At 48.7% G+C, this 26,787-nt stretch overlaps 1 long non-coding RNA gene across 1 annotated transcript; it reads right to left on the bottom strand.

Annotated features, from left to right (window-relative positions):
• Positions 1–1,070: 1,070 nt before the first annotated feature.
• LOC141083952 (uncharacterized) lies at positions 1,071–26,530 on the bottom strand. Its single transcript, XR_012230865.1, has 3 exons — positions 26,398–26,530; positions 2,637–2,793; positions 1,071–2,357 (listed from the first exon to the last, which is right to left on the bottom strand). It is a non-coding gene; the product is annotated as an uncharacterized lncRNA (long non-coding RNA).
• Positions 26,531–26,787: the final 257 nt, after the last annotated feature.

Genomic DNA, 26,787 nt, shown 5'->3' with positions numbered 1-26,787 from the left:
TAGATTCTTTGTGATGGGTGTTACCTAGATGGTGATTGGCTGTGCCACACTATAAAAGGCCACTATATGTACTGTTATGTTATACTTGAAAAAGGCCACAATATGGCCGAAACGTTGTATTTTATACTGGCAGAATAAATTTTTGATACAATTTTTCACCCAGACCGGATGCTGTTCCTCTTCCTTATTTTGAAAGGGAGACAGGGTCTGAATCAGAGGCCATCATCGATCCTGTAGGTGGAGGGGTTGAGGTGTCTGGCCCATCTTGTGACCTTCCAAGGAGCCAGGCCCAAGTCACTTCTCCGGCTCGACCTGATCCTGCCCTAGAACCTGGGCCGCCACCAGAAACACCACCACCAGGAACAGAGCCACAACAAGGACCATCAGCTGCATCACCATCCGACATCCAGGATGAACAGGGCAACAGCAGCAGCCCAACTGTTCAGCTAGAGGGCTCCCCCCAGCCTGGTGTGTCATCCAGGCGACGTAGACGAAGGCACCATATCCCTGCCACTGATACCACAACCAATGTGGATACAGGGACCAAAATTCTCGTAACAGAGTGGCCACTGATGATGGGGAGGAGGAGTACTCACGCAGCCTTGCCCATTATCTTCGTTCCCTTCCCTGTGAGGTGTGGCTGCATGTGTGAGGATCCATTCAGATCCTAATTGACGCAAGCACACACCCCAATACCCCTTATGAGCTGTTTGAGTTTCTGGAAAGGTGGCAGCTGTCACCCAGGAATCTCATGCGTCTTAACCCACACCCCGAAGTGCCTGCTCAATCAGGGTATGAGGATCCTCCTAGACGTGGGCCTACACCTCACACCCTTCCCCCCCTACCCAACATAGGCAGCATCATTCCCAAATGTCAGGGTATAACCCAGCACACCAATATGGCCACTTGTTCCCAGCCAATGTTGGAGGCTGGTCCCAATCTGGTTGTGGACGACATGGCCATTTTGGTGGTTTTGACTCACGGCTCTACCAACCTCAACACAAGAGTTGTCTCCAATATAGTGCCCAGTATCCACCTCAAGCCCATGAGCCAGCCCACTACCTCCATCATGGGCAAGAGTATGCCCCCACACAGGCCGAGGGCCAAGGTGGCCACACTAGCCATCAGGCAACACAGGCTGGGCTGCCGCCTTCTCCCCCCTACATACTACAATTTATAACTTTGTGTGTGTTTTTGTGGTTAAATGCTGTATTGTAATATTATAAAAATGTGTTTGTGTTCTAAGGCCAATTCTGGCCATTTTGCTAAATAACAAAAGGCTTCACAAGGCCTTTAAAAAAAGGATACATAAAAAGTTTTAACTTTCAATTGTTGTTGTCTTTATCAATGATGCACTTACATCACGACATGCTGCCATATGCTTACACATTGATTTATAAACAGAGAAAAGACATAAGGAGTTGTAATATATATAGTTTCCCAAAGCCCAAAAACAAACACTTACAACATAGACACAGCATGCTCTTGCCAAGAAGTTTCCCCCTCAAGTGACATAAAGTAATTTGTGAAAATATCACGTACTTTGAGCCCAGAGAGCGGTCTATGTTGAGGGTTGATAGGTGGTCTCGCCCTACATACATTGTCTGACCCACCCACAACACCAGCAGAGGAGGAACAATCATGTATCCTGGTGAAGTTATGGCCAACACCACATGCTTTAATTACTTCATTTACATTTTGTTCATTCAGCTGAATGGCAGACCGGAGGACCCGCCATTTGGCCCAATGAATGCCAAAGGAACACCAGTCGCCGAGCACGTGATAGGCGCAAGTTACAAATTCAGCGCCGGTGGTCCAGGTTGCGTCGGGGATATGGCCTCATGACATTGCGCATTAACTGAAATGCCTCATCTGCCACAAGGACATAAGGGACTGATTCTTGAGTGGATCCTGGTAGCTGGCGTGGTGGTGGTAGATCCAACTGGTTGGTGCATAGCCGCCGACCCATAATGGAAGTATTGAAGACTCTAGAGTCTCCCGTCCTTCCATAGGCCCCAATGTGAACAATTATAAACTTTTTTTGAGGGTTGGCCAGAGCCAACAATACAACAGAAAAGTATTGTTTATAATTGAAGAATTGTGAGCCACAGTTCGGCAGCTTACGCACCCGGATATGTTTGCCATCAAGAGCCCCAATACAATTTGGAAACTGGCATTCCTCCTCAAAGTCCCTTGATATCCTCAACCAGTCTTCCATCCTGGGCTGGGGCATGATGAGTTGATGTAGTCTTGACAATATTTGACTACATGTCGACCTGACTATGCCAGAAATGGTAGATCTTCCAATGAGAATCTCATGGTGGAGGGCGGCATAAGACAGGCCAGTGGACAGGAAGCTGAAGAACAACAGAAATGGAACATAATAGAATGGACAAATTAACAAAACACCAGGTACATACATACCAAACTTGATAGTGATTCATATCTACTAACACACATATATTTTGTCGCCCAATAACTAAGTGATATTCAGTACATCTTACACGTCACATTCTGGTCTGTAATTTTATCTTTTTCTGGAATAAGATGAGGGCATTAAACTTAGGACAAAATAAAAAACATACTTTGGGCAACACATCATGAACATAGAGAAAGTGTGTTTGTGTAGTACATACCGTAATGTGAGTAGAAGTTGCTCCTCTGCAGATATAGCTTTGCGCATCCTTGTGTCCTGAACGGTTATCACAGGATCCCAGGGCGCACTGTCTCCAAGAGTAGATCAAATGTTTCAAGGCTCATGCGACAGTATTTGTAAAATTTTTCCGGATGATCCTGCAGAGAAGAATAGAGGGGATGAAAATGACCTCTTGTGAGTCATTGCCTCAAAAGTGGATGGACCCACATGCGTCTCCTCCTCCTTGGATCCACAATCAGTGGGTATGGCTGGCCAAAGCGCCTGGACAAAACCCAGTTGAAGAGAACACGGTCAGTTGGAGTGAACTGAAGTGTGTCAGACATGTTTGCTAACAACCAGCAAGACACCCACACAAGCAGAGCACCAAAATGGGCAGATTGGAGGCTGCCACCTGATGTTGAGGCAATAAATAGGGCTGGTGCTGATGATTTAAATTATGTGAAGGCCTCAAAACCGTTAACTGTCCATTTTGCAAGGTTGCGAGAAAAAAGGTATACGGATGCCATACGGATTACATACGGATGCTTACATGAGAAAAATATGCGGCCACACCCTGACAACGGATGACATACGGAGCACTATTTAGGGACCATTTATGCGTATGATGGATGTAAAATACGGTCCGTATTTTTCTACCTTGTGTGTGACTCCAGCCTTAGACTGGAGCAGCATGTGTGACTTGAACAGTGATCCATTCCTTCTGTCAGTGACTGCAAGCTCTGCGCTTGTTTTTTTCTGGAAGCCCCAAAGAGAATGAATGGAGCTGTGGTCAGACAGCCCACCTGCCACTCCATTTCAAAATGTGGATAAGTGTTCTGTCAAGGATAAAACTTCCCTATCTTCTGATCAGGGTGCGGTTTCCAATGGTTGGATCCAAACAATCAAAAATTCACTAGTGTTGAGCTTTCCGATACCGCAAGTATCGGGTATCAGCCGATATTAGCTGTATCGGAATTCCGATACTGACTTCCGATACTTTTTTCATATCGAATACCGGAATCGGAAGTTCCCATAAGGCTATCAGCCCCTCGCTTTGATTCAGCCAATGGGAATCCTCAGAAGTGTGGGCACATCCTGTTAGGCATGTAGGCATGTTAACTATTGGCATGGCTGTGATTGGCTGCTGAAATGATGTCATGATGCACTATAAAAGCCACCGCCGCCATTTCTGGTCACTCTGCTGTGAATTCAGTTAGGGACAGGCTGCTATTGAAGACTGTGAGGAACAGTTAGAAATAGCGATTCCACAAAACATATAGTGCTTAACCCAGGCTACATAAACCACCACTGTAGCTTGCTTTTCCCTAGCAGCAGTGTTCACAGCTGTCTGCAAGGGCTGCGTGAGTGCAGATCACGCTGTGGAGTGGGTCCTACAGCCACGTCTGGTTGTAGGCTGCCCAGCGTGCCTCACTGCTGCCTCATACAGTACATATTTTTCTTTTTGAGCTGCTTATTTTTAAAAAATTCTATCCAGTGTGCTTCCATCCGTATCCATATACGTTGGTTGCAAACACTAGTAGTAGACAGCGGAGCCTTTCTGCAGCCTTTCAGTGCTAGTGCCCACTTAGCTGCACTGTTCATGGCTGTCTGAGAGGTCTCTGACTGTGTGTGAGTGCAGCTCACGCTGAGTAGTGTGTCCTGCAGCTACGTCTGGTTGTAGGCCGCTCAGCGTGCGTCACTGCCTCACACATATTTTTCTTTAATTGCAGCTCATTTTTTCTTCTCCTATTAGTGTGCATCCATCCATATCCATCTACATTGGTTGGTTGCAAACACTATATAGGAGTAGATAGAGGAGCCTTTTTTTCTGGCTTGTGCCCTTCAGCTGCAGCCAGATTAGTATTACCCAATTTTTTTGGAGCCTCATCTTTTGCATTGTAGGTTACCTGCCTGCATTGTAATAGCTCCAAAAAGTTGGTGATACTCTCACTTTCAAATCTTTGGTCACATCCTTTTAGTTTTTTTTCCCGAAAAAAAAAACAACAAAGTTCACCAAACGCTACATTTGAAAGTTGTGCAGGCCACATTAGCTCCCATTAAAGTGTAGTCGACACACACACTGCATAAAATTAGTGTTTCTTAAACCTGTAACCAGCTGTTCAGGAATAAGCACACTAAGGCCCCCCTTAGTGCTTTTCTGCCTATCTTTCTCAGTCTAGCAAGATGAAGAAGGCAGGGAGTAAGGCATGTGGGCGTGGAGTTTCAGCAGGGAGAGGGTGTGGAGATTCTGCAGGGAGAGGACGTGGGGATTCTGCAGGGAGAGGACGTGGGGATTCTGTGCCTGCTGTTGGCACCAGTGAGTCAGCATCCCCCAGTTTTAGCAGGCAACAGTCCTTTATGCGCAGCTTTGTAGGACCTCACCGTACCCCACTGCTGCAGGAGGAACAAATTGAAGCCGTTGTGGGATGGATGGCAGCTAACGCATCGACTTCAATTACTTCCACATCCTCTCAGGGCCAGAGCACCGAAGAGCAACCATCTGTCTCTTCACCACCTGCCAAAGTGCCCAGGCAGTCAGAGAGCCCTGGACAAGAGCCATCACAGTCTCTACTTCTGTTCTCGGAATCTGTTGGTTTGGAAAGAGGGGGCCAGCCAAGCAGCATTCCAGAATGTGAAGAAGAGGGAGTATGCAGTGATGCGCAACTTCTTTGTCCCTCTGAATCTGAAGAGGCGGGTGGGCCAGTGCCTATGGTCAGCACACCTCAGTACGCATCAGATGATGACGAGACACAGTTGCCACTTTCTGTTGCGTACGGCGCTGGCGAGACAACCCAGGAGAAGCAGGTGTTTGAAGAGGGGAGTGTAGATGATGAGGTCCTTAACCCATCATGGCGTGAGGAACAGGAAGGTGGTGGGAGCAGCTCTGAGGAAGAGATTCCCCGAACGGCCAAAACCGGAGGGAGGGGGCAGACTTGGTTGCCTGTAGCCTCCACTTCGGCACCCGTTAGGAGCATTCCACTTTCAAAAGGCAAAACAGGCGCTCCCAAGACTTGCAATGCGTGGTCCTTTTTTGACACAGTTGCAGATGACATTTGCTTTGTCAAATGCAAGCTGTGTCATCAGAGAGTCAAAAGAGGGAAAAATGTCAGCAACCTCAATACCACTAATATGTGGAAACATGTGCGGACCAAGCACGAGGTGGAGTTACACAGACACACTGAAGACGTAGGCCAATGTACAACACCACCTACCACCTCTTCAGCTCGTGTTGGGGCCTATTCCTCCAGCTCACACACAGCTGGTTCGGCTTCCTCACAGGATCGCCAAGGAAGAACCTCTGGCACTGTTGTCCGGAGACCCTGTGACATTCCACCCACAGCACCACGTTCCAAGTCATTCTCACACTCCCAGGCCACTCGACAGCCAACGGTAGCACAGGCATGGGAGAAAAGGCGGCCATACTCAGCAAACCATCCCCGAGCACAGGCTCTGAATGCTGGCATTGACAAACTATTGGCACTTGAAATGCTGTCATTCAGGCTGGTGGAGACTGACACCTTCCGGGACTTCATGGCATTGGCAGTCCCACAATACACTGTGCCCAGCCGCTTTTATTTCAGCAGGCGAGCCATCCCTGCCCTGCAGAAACATGTGGAGGCAAACATAAAACATGCGCTACTAAACGCCGTCAGTAGCAAGGTCCACCTGACCACCGATGCGTGGACCAGTAACCATGGACAGGGACGATACCTTTCCCTCACTGCCCATTGGGTCAATGTTGTGGAGCCGGGTACAGATCTGGAGAGTGGCGCTCTACGTGTTCTGCCAACTCCACAGATTGCAGGAATCCAGTCTGTACACATTGACTCCTCCTCCTACTCAAGTTCCTCTGAAACAGCGCAGCAGGAGCCTGTTACGACCGATATGAGCACAGCCGTGGCCAAACGTCAACAGGCCGTACTGAAATTAATTTCTTTGGGGAATAGAAGCCACACAGCACAGGAGCTCTGGAATGCCATCAAGCAGGAGAGCGACGTGTGGTTTCTGCCAGCGAATCTCCAGCCGGGCTTGGTAGTGTATGACATTGGCCGAAATCTGGTGGCAGCTCTTGGCCTTGGCAACCTCACTCACATCCCATGTCTGGCACATGTGCTCAACTTGGTCGTGCAGAGCTTTCTGAGGGACTATCCGGATCTTGATGCACTGCTGCACAAGGTCTGCATAGAGTGCGCTCACTTGCGCCGTTCCAGCACGGCAAGGTCGCGCCTTGCTGCTCTGCAGCGCTGATTACGCCTTCCGGAACATCGCATCATATGTGACCTACCCACCAGGTGGAATTCTACGTTACAAATGTTGGAGCGGTTGTGTGAGCAGCAGGCAGCAGTCATGGAGTACCAGCTGCATCAGGCGCAAACAAGCCGCACTGTGCGCCGGTCACACTTCAACACCACTGAGTGGGCCTCTATGAAGGACATCTGCCTCGTTTTGCGTGCCTTCGATGATTCCACGCGGATGGCGAGTGCAGATGATGCACTAGTCAGCATGACTGTCCCCCTTATCTGCCTGCTTCAAAAAACACTGCAAGCACTAAGGGATGAGGTTTTGGAAGAGGTGGAGGATGAGGAGTCCCAAATGCCATCTGCTTCTGGACAGTCTGCGCTACGTGGTTCCTCACAAAGGCCTAGGCAGGGGACACTTTGTGAGGAGGATGAGGAGGAGTCGATGGAGGAGGAAGACATCTCTCCAGAGGAGGGAGGTACACAAAGCTCTAGTCAGTATGTACAGCGAGGGTGGGGTGATGCAGAGCAGGCAGAGATCACGCCTCAAGCAGGGGACAGTGGTTCTTTGGCAGTTGGGAGTCTGCAGCACATGGTTGACTTCATGCTGCAGTGCCTGAGAAACGACCGCCTCATCGCCCACATTCTCTACACGGCTGATTATTGGGTGTACACCCTCCTAGATCCTCGCTCCCGGGATAACTTGCAAACCCTCATGCCAACGTTGAACCAGGAGCGTAAACTGCGGGAGTACCAAGACACACTGGTGCAGTCCATCATGTTTTCCATTCCACCCGACAGCAGTGGTGCTAGTGCTTTACAAAGCACCTCTGTGCGTCGAGCCAGTGGAGGAAACGCGGCACAAAGAGGGAGCAGAGGCAGCGCCTTAGCACAAGGCAAGACCACTATGGCCCAAATGTGGCAAAGTTTTGTCCGCCACAATTGTCTACACCATCACTGACGGCTCCAGTCAGCAGGAGGCAACGTTTCCGTCAGATGGTGACAGACTACATGTCTTGCCCTGTGAGTGTACTCCCAGATGGATCTTCCCCCTTCAAGTTTTGGGTCTCTAAGCTGGATACATGGCCAGAGCTTAGCCAGTATGCATTGGAGGTGCTGACTTGCCCTGCTGCCAGTGTATTATCGAAACGCGTCTTTAGTGCCGCAGGTGGTGTACTAACAGACCGTCGCACGCGACTTTCTTCCGATAACGTCGACCGGCTTACTTTTCTGTAAATGATCAAGGCCTGGATCTCCCCAGAATTTGCCAGTCCTCTTCCCGACTAAATAATTGGTTGGCAACTGTATCCAGGTCTCCTGCTGTGTTCATGTTTCTACCACCTGAACTATAGTCCCTGGGCTTCAACACAGCCAGTTGTCGCTCAGATGTGTCGTCTGCACAGAGAAAAACACTAGCTCCTGTGTTATTGGGGTTCAGTAATGCCAGCTGCTCCCCTGCTGTGTGGACGGCAAAGTCTCCTGCTCCATCCACATGCCAACAACATCAGACCTCAGCCTGCTCCATGCCTCAACCTGGGCTCCAACAACGCTAGTTCGTGTTCAGAAGGGCCGTCTTCACAGAGACAAACACACTAGCTCCTGTGTTAGTGGGGTTCAGTAATGCCAGCTTTTCCCCTGCTGTGTAGACGGCAATCTCTCCTGCTGCCTCCACATGCCAAAACAATCTGGCCTCAGCCTGCTCCATGCTTCATCCTGGGCTCCAACAACGCCAGTTGGTGTTCAGAAGTGCTGTCTTCAAAGAGACAAACACACTAGCTCCTGTGTTAGTGGGGTTCAGTATTGCCAGCTGTTCCCCTGCTGTGTAGACGGCAAAGTCTCCTGCTCCATCCACATGCCAACAACATCAGACCTCAGCCTGCTCCATGCCTCAACCTGGGCTCCAACAATGCCAGTTGGTGTTCAGAAGTGCCGTCTTCACAGAGCCAAACACACTAGCTCCTGTGTTAGTGGGGTTCAGTAATACCGGCTGTTCCCCTGCTGTGTAGACGGCAAAGTCTCCTGCTCCATCCACATGCCAACAACATCAGACCTCAGCCTGCTCCATGCCTCAACATGGGCTCCAACAACGCTAGTTGGTGTTCAGAAGTGCCGTCTTCACAGAGACAAACACACTAGCTCCTGTGCTAGTGGGGTTCAGTAATGCCAGCTGTTCCCCTGCTGTGTAGACGACAAAGTATCCTGCTCCATCCACATGCCAACAACATCAGACCTCTGCCTGCTCTATGCCTCAACCTGGGCTCCAACAACGCTAGTTGGTGTTCAGAAGTGCCGTCTTCACAGAGCCAAACACACTAGCTCCTGTGTTAGTGGGGTTTAGTAATGCCAGCTGTTCCCCTGCTGTGTAGACGGCAAAGTTTCCTGCTCCATCCACATGCAAACTACTACTGATTTTTAACCGTGCTCCACTTAGGCCTCCGGCTCCACTGTCTCTAGTTTTTCCCCTGGCCTCCAACCTCGCCAGTTGCTGCTCTGTAGTGGCGTCTGCACAATCCACACTTGTTCCTGAGTTACTGGGGCTCAGTCACATCAGTTGATCCCCTGATGTGTGTCCGGCAAGGTCTCCTGCTCTGTCCACATTCCCATTACTAGTAGTGTGAATGAGGACTGAGTAACCATGTTCCAGCACCGTCAGCTGGTCCACAGTTGTGCCATTGGCTGTTGTTCCTTCTGCTGCCACTCTGGGTTCCAGCACTGTCAGCTGGTTCTCGGTAGTTCCATTGACTCTTAAAGCTAATGCTACCCATCCGGGTTCCAGCACCGTCAGCTGGTTCTCGGAAGTGTCTTTGGCACGGGCACTCCCTCATGCCCAGCCTGGTTCCAGCACGTCTGGTGTTTCCGGTTAGTGTCAATGTCACTTTGCCACCAATACATTGTCCTGTAGTGTTGCGGTCGGGTTAGCCGAGTCTATGGTGACTGCAGTTTCGGTGCTTCCTATGTGGGCTACGGGTTCTGGTAATAAAGGCTGGTTCCATAGTACCAATAGGACAAGCACCCCCTGTTGGACTGTGGGTTTCGGAAACTGCGCCCTGCTCGCGGCCTTGCAACTTTGTTGATCATAGGTACCTTTTGCTACCCATCCAGGTTCCAGCACTGTCAGCTGGTTCTCGGCAGAGCCTTTGGCCTAGGTGCCTCCTTCTCGGTATCCGAGTACCAGCAACGTCTGCTGGTCCTTGGGAGTGCTTTTTAGCACAGGTACCTCCTGCTTAGAAACCATGTTCCAGCACCGTCAGCTGGTCCACTGTTGTCCCATGGCTCTTGTTCCTTCTGCTGCCCCTCCGGCTTCCAGCACCGTCAGCTGGTCCTCGCTAGTGTCATTTGCTCTTGCAGCTTCTGCTACCCCTCCGGGTTCCAGCACCGTCAGCTGGTTCTCGGCAGTGCCTTTGGCCTAGGTGCCTCCTTCTTGGTATCCGAGTTCCAGCAACGTCTGCTGGTCCTTGGTAGTGCTTTGGAGCACAGGTACCTCCTGCTTAGTAACCGTGTTCCAGCAACGTCAGCTGGTCCACGGTTGTGCCATTGGCTCTTGTTCATTCTGCTGCCCCTCCGGGTTCCAGCACCATCAGCTGGTCCACGGTTGTGCCATTGGCTCTTGTTCCTTCTGCTGCCCCTCCGGGTTCCAGTACCGTCAGCTGGTTCTCGGCAGTGCCTTTGGCCTAGGTGCCTCCTTCTTGGTATCCGAGTTCCAGCAACGTCTGCTTGTCCTTGTTAGTGCTTTGGAGCACAGGTACCTCCTGCTTAGAAACCGTGGTCCAGCACCGTCAGCTGGTCCACGGTTGTCCCATGGTTCTTGTTCCTTCTGCTGCCCCTCCGGCTTCCAGCACCATCAGCTGGTCCTCGCTAGTGTCATTTGCTCTTGCAGCTTCTGCTACCCCTCCGGGTTCCAGCACCGTCAGCTGGTTCTCGGCAGTGCCTTTGGCATAGTTGCCTCCTTCTTGGTATCCGAGTTCCAGCAACGTCTGCTGGTCCTTGGTAGTGCTTTGGAGCACAGGTACCTCCTGCTTAGCAACCGTGTTCCAGCAACGTCAGCTGGTCCACGGTTGTGCCATTGGCTCTTGTTCATTCTGCTGCCCCTCCGGGTTCCAGCACCGTCAGCTGGTCCACGGTTGTGCCATTGGCTCTTGTTCCTTCTGCTGCCCCTCCGGATTCCTGTACCGTCAGCTGGTTCTCGGCAGTGCCTTTGGCCTAGGTGCCTCCTTCTTGATATCCGAGTTCCAGCAACGTCTGCTGGTCCTTGGTAGTGCTTTGGAGCACAGGTACCTCCTGCTTAGTAACCGTGTTCCAGCAACGTCAACTGGTCCATGGTTGTGCCATTGGCTCTTGTTCATTCTGCTGCCCCTCCGGGTTCCAGTACTGTCAGCTGGTTCTCGGCAGTTCCTCAGCCTTCTTGTACCTTCTGCTACTTTTCCAAGTTCAAGCTTGTGGAAATGGTTTTTGATTCTCGCTCTGGATCTCCCTGACAGTGACCCTGAAGACGACGAACCTGAAGACCACACAGAAGAATACCTAAAACATGACCCTGAAGAAGATGACCAAAAGGACAAAGAACAGGAAGACAACCACCAAGATGCAGAACAACAAGAGACGGAAGACCAAGAAGCATAAAAACCAAAAGCAGAAGAACATTAAGCATAAGACTAAAAATCAGAGCAAATGATATTATCTAATTTATAAGCAGAAGAAGACTAAGCAGTGCATGGGGGTGAGTCCGTTCCTCCTCGTGGTGCCCCTGGAAAAGGCCTGCTGCTGCAGGCCAAACTGAACGCGGACAAATCCTGTTGTAAATCTGTTGTCACAGGCTGAACGGAAGGTGTAATCTTCAAACTTTTATAGATTACAACTACAGAAATGCCTGACACAAATAAGAATATGATGAAGAAGAAGAATAGGAAGAAGATGAAGAAGTAGAATATGAAGAAGAATAATAGTTGAATAAGAAGAATATGAAGAATGTAAAAAAAAAAAAATAGGGAGAAGAAGAAGAAGAAGAAGAAGATGATGATGAATAAGGTGAAGAAGAAGTTGATGAAAAAGATGCTGCTGAGGATGATGGAGAAATCGTGGGAGAAGTAAAAAAGAAGGAGAAGACAAAATATAAAAGAGATTAACATAGTAAATATCTTTGTAACTCCAAACGTCTTTAAAAAAAAAAATTCCTGCTATTCCATTTGATTGGGCTAAACCTCTATGGCTTTAATGTCTCCTACACCTCCCACAATACATTCTACATTATTATTAGTTGTGTTTCTTCATGTAGAATTAACCTACAGGGAAAGAAAGGAGTTTTTTTAATTCCGATATTTCAGTTCCATTGACTTGAATGGGGCTTCCGGGATCGGAATCGGCGATACCCGATACTTTTTTTAGATCGGCCGATCCATTCCGATACGATATTTTTCAGTATCGGATGGTATCACTCAACATTAGTTATCACCTATCCTGTGCAACCCATGGATCGGTGTGTTGTAACCAAAGAACCCCTTTAATTCAAACTAACATAATTGCACATCCCAGTTATGATGACTAAAAATAGATGCACAGGAGCTGCGTGTGTTTTACATTAGATGCTCCACTATAACAGGGAAAACGGTTAACAGGTATTTGCATATAGCTGTAGGGTGGGCCCTCACGTTACAAGCTTTCCAGTGTTGAGATTAAGGCAAATTTATTTTTCGCAAATTATCAAATTTTGAGTATCTTAAAGACTACGTATCACGAGTCTTTTATATCCCTTTTTTATATAAATAAGCAAAGGGCAGCCACAGAATGATGATTTTATTAAATAACACTAGAGTTGAGCGAAACGGGTCGAAAAAATTCAAAAGTCGCCGACTTTTGGCAAAGTCGGGTTTCATGAAACGAAACCCGACCCTAGGATGAGGTCGGCCACGAGGTCGGCGACTTACGCGCCAAAGTCGCGTTTCAAAAGTTTGTTTTGCGCTCTTTTTCAGCCAATCAGGATCCACGGACACTGTGGGCAACGTGATGACCTAGGCACGGGTCACCACCATCTTTCAGAAGGGCATGCAAGTGATTGGCTTGCTTTGGTGGGCGTCACAGGGGGTATAAAAGGGCGTGCACGCCGACCGCCATCTTACTTCTGCCGATCTTAGTATAGGGAGAGGTTGCTCCTGATTCTGTAGGGAGAGCGTTAGGCAGGGAAGAAGACAAAAAAACTGCTTCTGCTGCTAGCGATTTGGCCTGCACAACACACAAGTCACTGTGTGTGCAGTGCAAGGGGAGGCTATATTGTGGTGTATCAGTGGTGTTGGTTGTTGGGCTGCCTTTTAAGGCTTCCTGACACGCTGGCATTGCTGTTTACCCACTGCTCCGCAAACTGCTTTTTTAAAAGCAATCCAATCTCCCTTATCCTCTAGTCACTTTTGTCACAGCTGTGCCATCGAGCCTGTCACATAGCGCTCAGATATCAGTGGGCCTCACACAATCCACAAGTGTCCAGTGTCCAAAAGTGTGCGCAGAGATTCAAAATCTCCATTATCCTCTCGTCACTTTGGTCACAGGCAGCTGTGCCATCGAGCGTGTCACATAGCGCTCAGATATCAGTGGGCCTCACACAATCCACAAGTGTCCAGTGTCCAAAAGTGTGCGCAGAGATTCAAAATCTCCATTATCCTCTCGTCACTTTGGTCACAGGCAGCTGTGCCATCGAGCGTGTCACATAGCGCTCAGATATCAGTGGGCCTCACACAATCCACAAGTGTCCAGTGTCCAAAAGTGTGCGCAGAGATTCAAAATCTCCATTATCCTCTTGTCACTTTGGTCACAGGCAGCTGTGCCATCGAGCGTGTCACATAGCGATCAGATATAAGTGGGCCTCACACAATCCACAAGTGTCCAGTGTCCAAAAGTGTGCGCAGAGATTCAAAATCTCCATTATCCTCTCGTCACTTTGGTCACAGGCAGCTGTGCCATCGAGCGTGTCACATAGCGCTCAGATATCAGTGGGCCTCACACAATCCACAAGTGTCCAGTGTCCAAAAGTGTGCGCAGAGATTCAAAATCTCCATTATCCTCTCGTCACTTTTGTCACAGGCAGCTGTGCCATCGAGCCTGTCACATAGCGCTCAGATATCAGTGGGCCTCACACAATCCACAAGTGTCCAGTGTCCAAAAGTGTGCGCAGAGATTCAAAATCTCCATTATCCTCTCGTCACTTTGGTCACAGCTGTGCCATCGAGCTTGTCACATAGCGCTCAGATATCAGTGGGCCTCACACAATCCACAAGAGTCCAATGTCCAAAAGTGTGCGCAGAGATTCAAAATCTCCATTATCCTCTCGTCACTTTGGTCACAGGCAGCTGTGCCATCGAGCGTGTCACATAGCGCTCAGATATCAGTGGGCCTCACACAATCCACAAGTGTCCAGTGTCCAAAAGTATGCGCAGAGATTCAAAATCTCCATTATCCTCTCGTCACTTTGGTCACAGGCAGCTGTGCCATCGAGCGTGTCACATAGCGCTCAGATATCAGTGGGCCTCACACAATCCACAAGTGTCCAGTGTCCAAAAGTGTGCGCAGAGATTCAAAATCTCCATTATCCTCTCGTCACTTTGGTCACAGGCAGCTGTGCCATCGAGCGTGTCACATAGCGCTCAGATATCAGTGGGCCTCACACAATCCACAAGTGTCCAGTGTCCAAAAGTGTGCACAGAGATTCAAAATCTCCATTATCCTCTCGTCACTTTGGTCACAGGCAGCTGTGCCATCGAGCGTGTCACATAGCGCTCAGATATCAGTGGGCCTCACACAATCCACAAGTGTCCAGTGTCCAAAAGTGTGCGCAGAGATTCAAAATCTCCATTATCCTCTCGTCACTTTGGTCACAGGCAGCTGTGCCATCGAGCGTGTCACATAGCGCTCAGATATCAGTGGGCCTCACACAATCCACAAGTGTCCAGTGTCCAAAAGTGTGCGCAGAGATTCAAAATCTCCATTATCCTCTCGTCACTTTGGTCACAGGCAGCTGTGCCATCGAGCGTGTCACATAGCGCTCAGATATCAGTGGGCCTCACACAATCCACAAGTGTCCAGTGTCCAAAAGTGTGCGCAGAGATTCAAAATCTCCATTATCCTCTCGTCACTTTGGTCACAGGCAGCTGTGCCATCGAGCGTGTCACATAGCACTCAGATATCAGTGGGCCTCACACAATCCACAAGTGTCCAGTGTCCAAAAGTGTGCGCAGAGATTCAAAATCTCCATTATCCTCTTGTCACTTTGGTCACAGGCAGCTGTGCCATCGAGCGTGTCACATAGCGATCAGATATCAGTGGGCCTCACACAATCCACAAGTGTCCAGTGTCCAAAAGTGTGCGCAGAGATTCAAAATCTCCATTATCCTCTCGTCACTTTGGTCACAGGCAGCTGTGCCATCGAGCGTGTCACATAGCGCTCAGATATCAGTGGGCCTCACACAATCCACAAGTGTCCAGTGTCCAAAAGTGTGCGCAGAGATTCAAAATCTCCATTATCCTCTCGTCACTTTTGTCACAGGCAGCTGTGCCATCGAGCCTGTCACATAGCGCTCAGATATCAGTGGGCCTCACACAATCCACAAGTGTCCAGTGTCCAAAAGTGTGCGCAGAGATTCAAAATCTCCATTATCCTCTCGTCACTTTGGTCACAGCTGTGCCATCGAGCCTGTCATATAGCGCTCAGATATCAGTGGGCCTCACACAATCCACAAGAGTCCAATGTCCAAAAGTGTGCGCAGAGATTCAAAATCTCCATTATCCTCTCGTCACTTTGGTCACAGGCAGCTGTGCCATCGAGCGTGTCACATAGCGCTCAGATATCAGTGGGCCTCACACAATCCACAAGTGTCCAGTGTCCAAAAGTGTGCGCAGAGATTCAAAATCTCCATTATCCTCTTGTCACTTTGGTCACAGGCAGCTGTGCCATCGAGCGTGTCACATAGCGCTCAGATATCAGTGGGCCTCACACAATCCACAAGTGTCCAGTGTCCAAAAGTGTGCGCAGAGATTCAAAATCTCCATTATCCTCTCGTCACTTTGGTCACAGGCAGCTGTGCCATCGAGCGTGTCACATAGCGCTCAGATATCAGTGGGCCTCACACAATCCACAAGTGTCCAGTGTCCAAAAGTGTGCACAGAGATTCAAAATCTCCATTATCCTCTCGTCACTTTGGTCACAGGCAGCTGTGCCATCGAGTGTGTCACATAGCGCTCAGATATCAGTGGGCCTCACACAATCCACAAGTGTCCAGTGTCCAAAAGTGTGCGCAGAGATTCAAAATCTCCATTATCCTCTCGTCACTTTGGTCACAGGCAGCTGTGCCATCGAGCGTGTCACATAGCGCTCAGATGTCAGTGGGCCTCACACAATCCACAAGTGTCCAGTGTCCAAAAGTGTGCGCAGAGATTCAAAATCTCCATTATCCTCTCGTCACTTTGGTCACAGGCAGCTGTGCCATCGAGCGTGTCACATAGCGCTCAGATATCAGTGGGCCTCACACAATCCACAAGTGTCCAGTGTCCAAAAGTGTGCGCAGAGATTCAAAATCTCCATTATCCTCTCGTCACTTTGGTCACAGGCAGCTGTGCCATCGAGCGTGTCACATAGCGCTCAGATATCAGTGGGCCTCACACAATCCACAAGTGTCCAGTGTCCAAAAGTGTGCGCAGAGATTCAAAATCTCCATTATCCTCTCGTCACTTTGGTCACAGGCAGCTGTGCCATCGAGCGTGTCACATAGCGCTCAGATATCAGTGGGTCTCACACAATCCACAAGTGTCCAGTGTCCAAAAGTGTGCGCAGAGATTCAAAATCTCCATTATCCTCTCGTCACTTTGGTCACAGGCAGCTGTGCCATCGAGCGTGTCACATAGCGCTCAGATATCAGTGGGCCTCACACAATCCACAAATGTCCAGTGTCCAAAAGTGTGCGCAGAGATTCAAAATCTCCATTATCCTCTCGTCACTTTGGTCACAGGCAGCTGTGCCATCGAGCTTGTCACCTAGCGCTCAGATATCAGTGGGCCTCACACAATCCACAAGTGTCTAGTGTCCAAAAGTGTGCGCAGAGATTCAAAATCTCCATTATCCTCTCGTCACTTTGGTCACAGGCAGCTGTGCCATCGAGCGTGTCACATAGCGCTCAGATATCAGTGGGCCTCACACAATCCACAAGTGTCCAGTGTCCAAAAGTGTGCGCAGAGATTCAAAATCTCCATTATCCTCTCGTCACTTTGGTCACAGGCAGCTGTGCCATCGAGCCTGTCACATAGCGCTCAGATATCAGTGGGCCTCACACAATCCAAAAGTGTCCACTGTCCACAAGTGTGTGCAGAAATTCTAAATCTCCCCTGTCCTATAGACACCTTGTACCTTGTTTTACATTACTATATAGTTTGTTGGATTTTGTCTACATTTCTACCAAAAATGAGGAAGGCTGGTGGAAGAGGCCGTGGAATTGGGCGGGGGTTGGCAGCTGGTAATGATGGTGTTGGTGGTGGATCTGATGGTAGTGGCAAGAGCAAAATAGGACCGAATGCAGGAGGTGCTGACCCTGCGTCATCGTCTGGCTACATAAGGCCTCGAACGCTTAGTTTTCTAGGAGTTGGCAAACCGCTTTTAAAGGCAGAGCATCAGGAAAAAGTTTTGTCTTACATTGCTGACTCAGCCTCCAGCTCTATCGCCTCCTCTTCTTCAGTTGTAAAAAGTAAAAGCACTGAGTCGTCATTGGAGGCTCATGTTCATGAACCACACCTTTCCTTGTGTCCTTCACCCCAACCAAGATTGAAGGATGACGCAGGCCATACTACTGATTACTCCATGGAGCTGTTTTCACATACCATGCCTGGATTATCAAGTGAAATGGTGAATTACCCAGGCCAAGATGAATCTGACATGGAGTGCACTGATGCACAGCCGCTGATGGATGATTCTGCTGGTACATTCACTCTGAGCACTACATTGTCCTCGCAGTGTACAGAGCCAGATTTTGACCCTAATGAGACTCAGGTGCCCCTTCCCGCACACTATACCACCATACACGGTGACACAGAGAAAGGTGCACATGACATAGAAGAGGAGGTGATGGATGACCCAGTTGTTGACCCAGATTGGCATCCATTGGGGGAAGAGGGTGCTGCTTCCAATAGCTCAGATGAGGAGCATCCACAGCAGACATCGACATCGCAACAGCTGTTATCTGGCAGGCCCGGAGCACTCCAAAGACAGGTTCCAAACATCAAAAGAGTTGCTGGACAGCTTGTCCAGAGGGTCAAAAGATCACAGCGTGCTAGGCCGCAAAATGTCTGCCAAAGTAGGAAGAGTGCAGTGTGGCACTTTTTTGAACAAAATCCTCATGATCAGGCCAAGGTTATCTGTAAGAAGTGCGCAAAGACCTTTAGCCGAGGGAAAAATCTTAAAAATTTGAATACCAGTTGCATGCTTAGACATTTAACCAGCATGCACTTGCAAGCGTGGACACAACACCAAACCTCAAGTGCCACATGTGCAACTGATCACAACGAAGGTAGTCAGCAACGCTACATTGTTTCCCCCACTGTAAGCCCACCGGTTAGCACAGCAGCAAATGTTGAGGTGTCGTTGCAAGACCACAGCAGTCAGGGAATCCCACTGTTATATCAACGAAAGACTGATTCTAGGCCATCAGAAAGAACACCAACTCCATCACCATCATCAACCCTCTCTCAGTCCGCCCTGTCCACCGCTACTTCCACCATATGCAGCTCTCAAGTCCAGCTCACCCTCCCAGACACTATGAGTAGGTCAAGAAAGTACTCAGTCTCTCATCCCGCGTACACTGGGTTTGAACGCCCACATTGCCAAACTAATCTCGTTTGAGATGATGCCCTTTCGGTTGGTGGAAAGCACAGCTTTCCGCGAACTCATGGCCTATGCAGTACCACGCTATGACCTACCCAGTCGCCACTTCTTCTCTCGCAAAGCCATCCCAGCCCTCCACCATCATGTGAAAGACCGCATTGTCCATGCACTCAAGCAGTCAGTGAGCGGAAAGGTGCACCTCACAACTGATGCATGGTCCAGTCGGCATGGCCAGGGCCGTTACGTGTCCATCACTGTGCACTGGGTTAATGTGGTGGATGCAGGGTCCACAGGGGACAGCGGTGGTGGGACAGTGCTGCCTAGCCCACGGTATAGGAAACAGTTGGCTGTAGGCGTTCGACCCTCCTCCTCCTCCTCCTCCAGAAGCGAAAGCTCGTCCACAGAGCGCAGTCGTACGAGCACTCCATCTGCAGCTGCCACTGTTGCACACGATGTGTCCCCCTATCGAGCAGCTAGTGGAAAGCGTCAGCAGGCTGTGTTGCAGATGATGTGTTTGGGCGACAGACACACCGCCGAGGTGCTGGCCGAGTACTTGAAGCGACAAACTGAGTCATGGCTGGGCAGTGTACATCTTGAGGCAGGCAAGGTAGTTAGTGATAACGGCCGTAATTTTGTGGCAGCCATAGCCCTTTCAAAACTCAGCCACATACCTTGCTTGGCTCACACCTTGAACCTGGTGGTGCAGTGCTTCCTCAAAATTTATCCGGAGTTAACAGCCCTGCTCCAGAAGGTGCGAAGACTGTGCGCGCACATCCGCCGGTCGCCTGTACACTCCGTTCGTATGCAGAAGCTGCAGCGATTGCTCCACCTTCCCAACCACCGCCTCATTATCGACAATGCAACAAGGTGGAACTCCACCCTGCACATGGTGGAGCGGCTGTGCGAGCAGAGGCAGGCCATAATGCATTTGTGGGAGGATACACGGCCAGGCACTTTGAGAGCAGACATGGAGTTGACAGGCGTGCAGTGGTCGAAGCTGAAAGACCTTTGTAAAGTCCTTCAGTGTTTTGAGGAATGCACACGGCTGGTAAGCGCAGACGACGCCATCCTAAGCATGAGCATCCCACTTATGCGTCTGCTCATGCAAACTTTGATGCACCTTAAGGAGCAGGCGTCTGCAGCCAATGTTGATGAGGAGGAAGAGGAGGAGGGAATCCTTGATGACATTCAGCCATTGTCTGCTCAGGGACCTCTCCTGGACGAGGTGGAGGAAGAAGAGGAGGAGGAGGAGGATGATGGGGATGATTACTTAGGGGAGGAGGATGCATCTCGTGGGGCAAGTGAAAATGTTGGCGTGGCAAGGTCTGGTACAGGGTTTGTGCGTGACTGGAGGGATGTGGATTTGCCAGAAAGTGCTCCTCCACCCAGCACTCGCAGTGCATCATTGACACCGGGAACATTGGCCCACATGTCAGATTATGCCTTGCGGATCCTAAAAAGGGACCCCCGCATTGCCAAAATGATGAACGATGACGACTACTGGTTGGCCAGCATCCTGGATCCACGCTATAAAGGCAAATTACAAAACATCATGCCACAGGAGAACCTTGACCTAATATTGGCTAATAAACAAGCAACTCTGGTAAATCGGTTGCTTGAGGCATTCCCAGCACACAGCAGCGGTGATGGTTCTCACACGAGCCGTACGGGCCGGGGGCAGCTTGGCAGAGGTGTTCGTGGTGCACACAGCAGAAGTGGCGTTGGAGACAGGGGTTTCATGACAATGTTGTGGACTGATTTTTCAAATACCGCTCACACAACTGGTAATACTGCATCGATGGAAAGTGACAGGAGACAGCAGTTGTCAACTATGGTTACAAACTACTTTTCCTCCCATATCGATGTTCTCCCACACAGGTCATTCCCCTTTGACTATTGGGCCGCTAAACTGGACACCTGGCCTGAATTGGCACAATATGCCTTACAGGAGCTCGCTTGCCCAGCTGCAAGTGTGCTATCGGAAAGAGTCTTCAGTGCAGCTGGATCAATCCTGACAGAAAAAAGGACCCGTCTGTCAACCCAAAATGTGGATGATCTAACCTTCATTAAAATGAACCATGCATGGGTTTCCAAGGATTTTGTCCCACCTTCTCCTGATGACACATAGGGTGACAGAAAAATGGCTTGCTTTGGTCCACCTCTTCCTGGTACTTCACCTATTTCGCCTTTTGCATCAGCTGAATGTCCAACATCAACATATGCCACTTTCTAAAACTCCCTAACTGTGCTGCCTCCCCCCCCATGGCCGGGGTCACCACCTACCGCACGACACCGTGCAAGTGCCGTTGCCCTGGACAGGTGGGTAGGCCGACTCTTGGGCGCGGGCACTGGCACAGGGTCCCTCATAGTGCAATCAAGTGTCTCTGACGGTGGTGGTGCACACCCGCCGTCAGACACACCGCTGTACTATGAGGGGCCCAGTGCCAGTACCGACGCCCACGAGTGGGCTCCCCTTGCTTGGGCAGGGCCCCAGCATTTGCAATCTTTACCTCTCCCTGCTCCTCCGCTGTGTAATCTGGGCCGTCAAATCCATACTGTGCCTGACACCGTCTGAGCCTGCCTCCTGAGACATATATTTTGAATGTGTACGCTATCCATACATGTTATCCGGGGATACGGTACCCTTTCTAACCTTTGTGCAATCACGTGCAATCCATACTGTGCCTGACACCGTCTGAGCCTGCCTCCTGAGACATATATTTTGAATGTGTACGCTATCCATACATGTTATCCAGGGATACGGTACCCTTTCTAACCTTTGTGCAATCACGTGCAATCCATACTGGGCCTGACACCGTCTGAGCCTGCCTCCTGAGACATATATTTTGAATGTGTACGCTATCCATACATGTTATCCGGGGATACGGTACCCTTTCTAACCTTTGTGCAATCACGTGCAATCCATACTGGGCCTAACACCGTCTGAGCCTGCCTCCTGAGACATATATTTTGAATGTGTACGCTATCCATACATGTTATCCGGGGATACGGTACCCTTTCTAACCTTTGTGCAATCACGTGCAATCCATACTGTGCCTGACACCGTCTGAGCCTGCCTCTTGAGACATATATTTTGAATGTGTACGCTATCCATACATGTTATCCAGGGATACGGTACCCTTTCTAACCTTTGTGCAATCACATGCAATCCATACTGGGCCTAACACCGTCTGAGCCTGCCTCCTGAGACATATATTTTGAATGTGTATGCTATCCATACATGTTATCCGGGGATACGGTACCCTTTCTAACCTTTGTGCAATCACGTGCAATCCATACTGGGCCTAACACCGTCTGAGCCTGCCTCCTGAGACATATATTTTGAATGTGTACGCTATCCTTACATGTTATCCGGGGATACGGTACCCTTTCTAACCTTTGTGCAATCACGTGCAATCCATACTGTGCCTGACACCGTCTGAGCCTGCCTCCTGAGACATATATTTTGAATGTGTACGCTATCCATACATGTTATCCAGGGATACGGTACCCTTTCTAACCTTTGTGCAATCACATGCAATCCATACTGGGCCTAACACCGTCTGAGCCTGCCTCCTGAGACATATATTTTGAATGTGTACGCTATCCATACATGTTATCCGGGGATACGGTACCCTTTCTAACCTTTGTGCAATCACGTGCAATCCATATTGGGCCTAACACCGTCTGAGCCTGCCTCCTGATACATATATTTTGAATGTGTACGCTATCCATACATGTTATCCGGGGATACGGTACCCTTTCTAACCTTTGTGCAATCACGTGCAATCCATACTGGGCCTAACACCGTCTGAGCCTGCCTCCTGAGACATATATTTTGAATGTGTACGCTATCCATACATGTTATCCGGGGATACGGTACCCTTTCTAACCTTTGTGCAATCACGTGCAATCCATACTGTGCCTGACACCGTCTGAGCCTGCCTCCTGAGACATATTTTGAATGTGTACGCTATCCATACATGTTATCCAGGGATACGGTACCCTTTCTAACCTTTGTGCAATCACGTGCAATCCATACTGGGCCTAACACCGTCTGAGCCTGCCTCCTGAGACATATATTTTGAATGTGTACGCTATCCATACATGTTATCCGGGGATACGGTACCCTTTCTAACCTTTGTGCAATCACGTGCAATCCATACTGGGCCTGACACCATCTGAGCCTGCCTCCTGAGACATATATTTTGAATGTGTATGCTATCCATACATGTTATCCAGGGATACGGTACCCTTTCTAACCTTTGTGCAATCACGTGCAATCCATACTGAGCCTAACACCGTCTGAGCCTGCCTCCTGAGACATATATTGTGAATGTGTACGCTATCCATACATGTTATCCAGGGATACGGTACCCTTTCTAACCTTTGTGCAATCACGTGCAGTCCATACTGGGCCTGACACCATCTGAGCCTGCCTCCTGAGACATATATTTTGAATGTGTATGCTATCCATACATGTTATCCAGGGATACGGTACCCTTTCTAACCTTTGTGCAATCACGTGCAATCCATACTGGGCGTGAGAACGGCTGGCGAGCTGTTAAGCAAGCTACAGCACCTGTCCAGACAAGTACAGGGATTCCCTAGCGAGGAGACTTATTTGATTGTTTTCAATGTTGGGACAGCAATTTTTGGGGAGCACTATACTCTGGAGAATGATAGATGGGGCCCACCATACACTGGAACATTCCAAAGGTGGACATCAGACACTGGAGCAGCATTTACAGGGCCCATTATACACTAGAGCATTAGAAATTGGGCCCATTATGTTTGGAGCATTATTTGGGCCCATAAGACAGTGGAGCTTCATCCATGGGGACCAACATATACTGTAGCATTATGTGGAGCTCATCATGTACTGTTTCAAACATTATATGGGACCAATGATTCTGTATGGAGAAATAGATGGGCCTCGTCATGAGATGTAAAAAGTGAGGTATTTTTCATTGTACTATACCGCTATTTATCTGCCGTATCGGAGCATGATGAGTTGTGGTATGTGTTAAAGGGGCGCTCTTTCGCCCAGGGCACATGAAAACCTGCAGCCAGCCCTCCCCCCCACAACTTTAGCCAAATAACCCCTATTTTTCAGTGCGTAACTTGTATTATGAAGTTAATTAAGGTTGACAAGCTTAAGTAAGAAGAATTGATGCTTTTGGCATTCAAATGGGCACTGTAGGTGTGTTTCCTGTCCTCCTCTCACTGCCGACTTTTATTCCCCATTGACTTACATTGGGTTTCGTGTTTCGGGATGACCCCGACTTTTCCCTATAATCGGACGATCTTGCTCGACCCGACTTTTGGAAAAGTCGGGTTTCACGAAACGAAACGCGACCCTAAAAAACCAAAAGTCGCTCAACTCTAAATAACACCCATTACCAAAATTTCTGCCAAATGTATATAAAAGTCAGGACCAGAATGGAATCCTACAACCCTTCACAGCCCACTTTGCAGTGAACTAAACTAGCACAGTTATACTGAATTTTGTTCTAAGCAGTTACTGATCAATAACTGCTCTAATAATGAAAATTGCAGTTCAATACTTAGCAAAAGATGTAGTGGCGCTGGTTTAGTTTAAAGCATAAGATCTTGTGATTACATGAGAAATCTTTTTGATCACCACTTCTTCCTAAAAATTATGCAATAGAAACAGATCAGAAAGTCATACTGAGCCAAAATTCATATCAATTAAAACATCAGCTCGTTATGCAAAAAACAAGCTGTCACCCAGCTCAACCGATGGAAGGAAAACAAGAACGAAACATCACAGTCTTGGCGACACAAACTAAAAACATTTTTTTCTACGCCTAAACTTCTTACTGTACTGACCTTGAAAAACATGATTTAGAGTGACTTTTACCACAGAATATATGCCCTAAAAACAAGACACACAAAAAAAGTCAGAATTTAATTTTTTTCACACACTTGGAATTTTTTCCTGTTTTTCAGTACAGAGAATGTTGTCATTCAAAACTACAACTTGTCCAACAAAAAAACAAACCCTCATACAGCCTTGTGGGTGGAAAAATAAAAATGTATGGTTCTTGGAAGGAGGCGAGTTAAAAACAAAAGTTGACTGTGGAGGAAAGGGGTTAGAGGACGTAATTTGATTGTCTAATATCACGAGTAGCACAATGCCTTGCGCGGCAGAAACAAATGGCTAAAGCCGATATCGTGTTACTCATTATGTTGCTTTTAAATTCTTGAACTAAGGGCCCTGTCACACATAGCGACTCACCAGCGATCCCGACAATGATATCACCTTGTCAGGATCGCTGGTGAGTCACTCTGTGATCGCTGGTGAGCTGCCAAAGAGGCAGCTTCACCAGCGATCAGAACTAGCGACATGCGGGTAACAAGCGACGCATGTCGCTTAGTTACCAGCAGTGTATCTTAGTTACCAGCACGCTGATGCAGGGAGCTGGTAACCAAGGTACACATTGGGTTTCTAAGGGGCGTGCGTCACTTAGAAACCCGATGTGTACCTTGGTTACCAGCTCCCTGCATCAGCGCGCTGGTAACTAAGGTACACATGGGGTTTCTAGTGCCCTGCGCGCCCCTTAGTAACCCGATGTGTACCTTGGTTACCATCTCCTGCTCGCTGGTCTCCCACCTGTCACACGCAGCGATGCGTGCTGACCAGCGACCCCAAAAATGTCCAGACCTTTCAACAGCGATCAGCGATACCCGGCAGGGGGCCGGTCGCTGATAGCTGTCAGACACAGCGATCTCGCTAGTGAGATCGCTGTTGCGTCACAATACGGGGGCTTAAGGTACTGAATTTTATCACGTTATGAGCTGGATCTATCTTCTCTCAATAAGTGTATGTTGTTCCAAAACAGGGGGAGGTTCCCAGCCCTGAGCTTCTCCACTTGGAGCTAGCAATTTGTTTTTTTCAACTATTTGATTTTATTTATCCACTTAACTACAGCTTTCAGAATATACTATTAATTTAACAGCAATTCATTTTTTTTTTACATTTCCTGCTTTGATCCCCTTCTATACATCCAATTTCTTAATCCCTTAGCAATGTCTATCATATATATGAGGGTTTTTGACTATGCAGCTGACACTTGCCAAAAATTGCTGTGATGGCAGCTTCAGTAGCAGCAGATTAACCCAATTTATTAGCAAATGTGGCAATTAATTGGATAGACAGCATTGTGACACCATTTGTTCACCTGCGGAGTGATTGTGGGGGCCGGACTGAAGTCTGCCATCTTTGTGCTCCTAAGAAGACCTGCAAATATTAAATAAATAAATATATATATTTGGCACTCCTCTTGCAATTGTTCCAGAAAATGAAGTGTTTCTTCTAGAAAATTATTGCAATTACACGTTTTGTTATACACATTTATTTCATTTGTGTGTTTTGGAACAACACAACAAAAACAGAAAAAAAAAGGCAAATTGGAGATGATTTCACACATTTAGCAAGATCAGTGCCACCCATTGAAACAGAAGGCGCCATTTGGGGGGATAACGACAGGTATATTTGGGGCTATGCAGAGGGCGTGTGGTACTTATATACAGCTTGCTAGGCTGCTGTATAGGAGGCAGTAAAGGTGATGGCCGTAGTTTATATTGGGAAAACCTGGTGACAGGTTACCTTTAAATATCATGGATATATGAATATATAGCAGTATACTTACCAGTTGCCATCATCTCTGGACTAAGCATCGGTCTTTTCCTTTGCGGCATCACATGTCTGTATTTGTGACTTGTCGGATCGCCCCATGGTTGCTGTGTGGAGCAGAGGTCACCTTTTGAATATTCTCAATGCAAGCCTATGAAACACAGAAAGAGACTAGACATTGAGCGAACAACTGCAGCTCAACGCGGCGATCCAGGTTACAGGTGCGGTTACGTAGTGCTTGATCGGAAAGGAGAGTATGTGGCGTCCCTGAGGCTTAGTCGCCACAGAGGTACTGCACCTTCTCCTAAGGTGTAGTGCCCCACCAACTAGGTAAGTTGGGAACTCCTTTCCACACTCCAACATCTGCATCCCACACACAGGATAGTTCAGTAGGTCCGCCTAGCAG

The sequence above is a fragment of the Dendrobates tinctorius genome, unplaced genomic scaffold (assembly GCF_039654945.1).
Source record: "Dendrobates tinctorius isolate UK_male_01 unplaced genomic scaffold, ASM3965494v1 ptg000022l, whole genome shotgun sequence".
NCBI lineage: Eukaryota > Metazoa > Chordata > Amphibia > Anura > Dendrobatidae > Dendrobates > Dendrobates tinctorius.
This window is presented reverse-complemented; position numbering and strand designations above follow the sequence as displayed.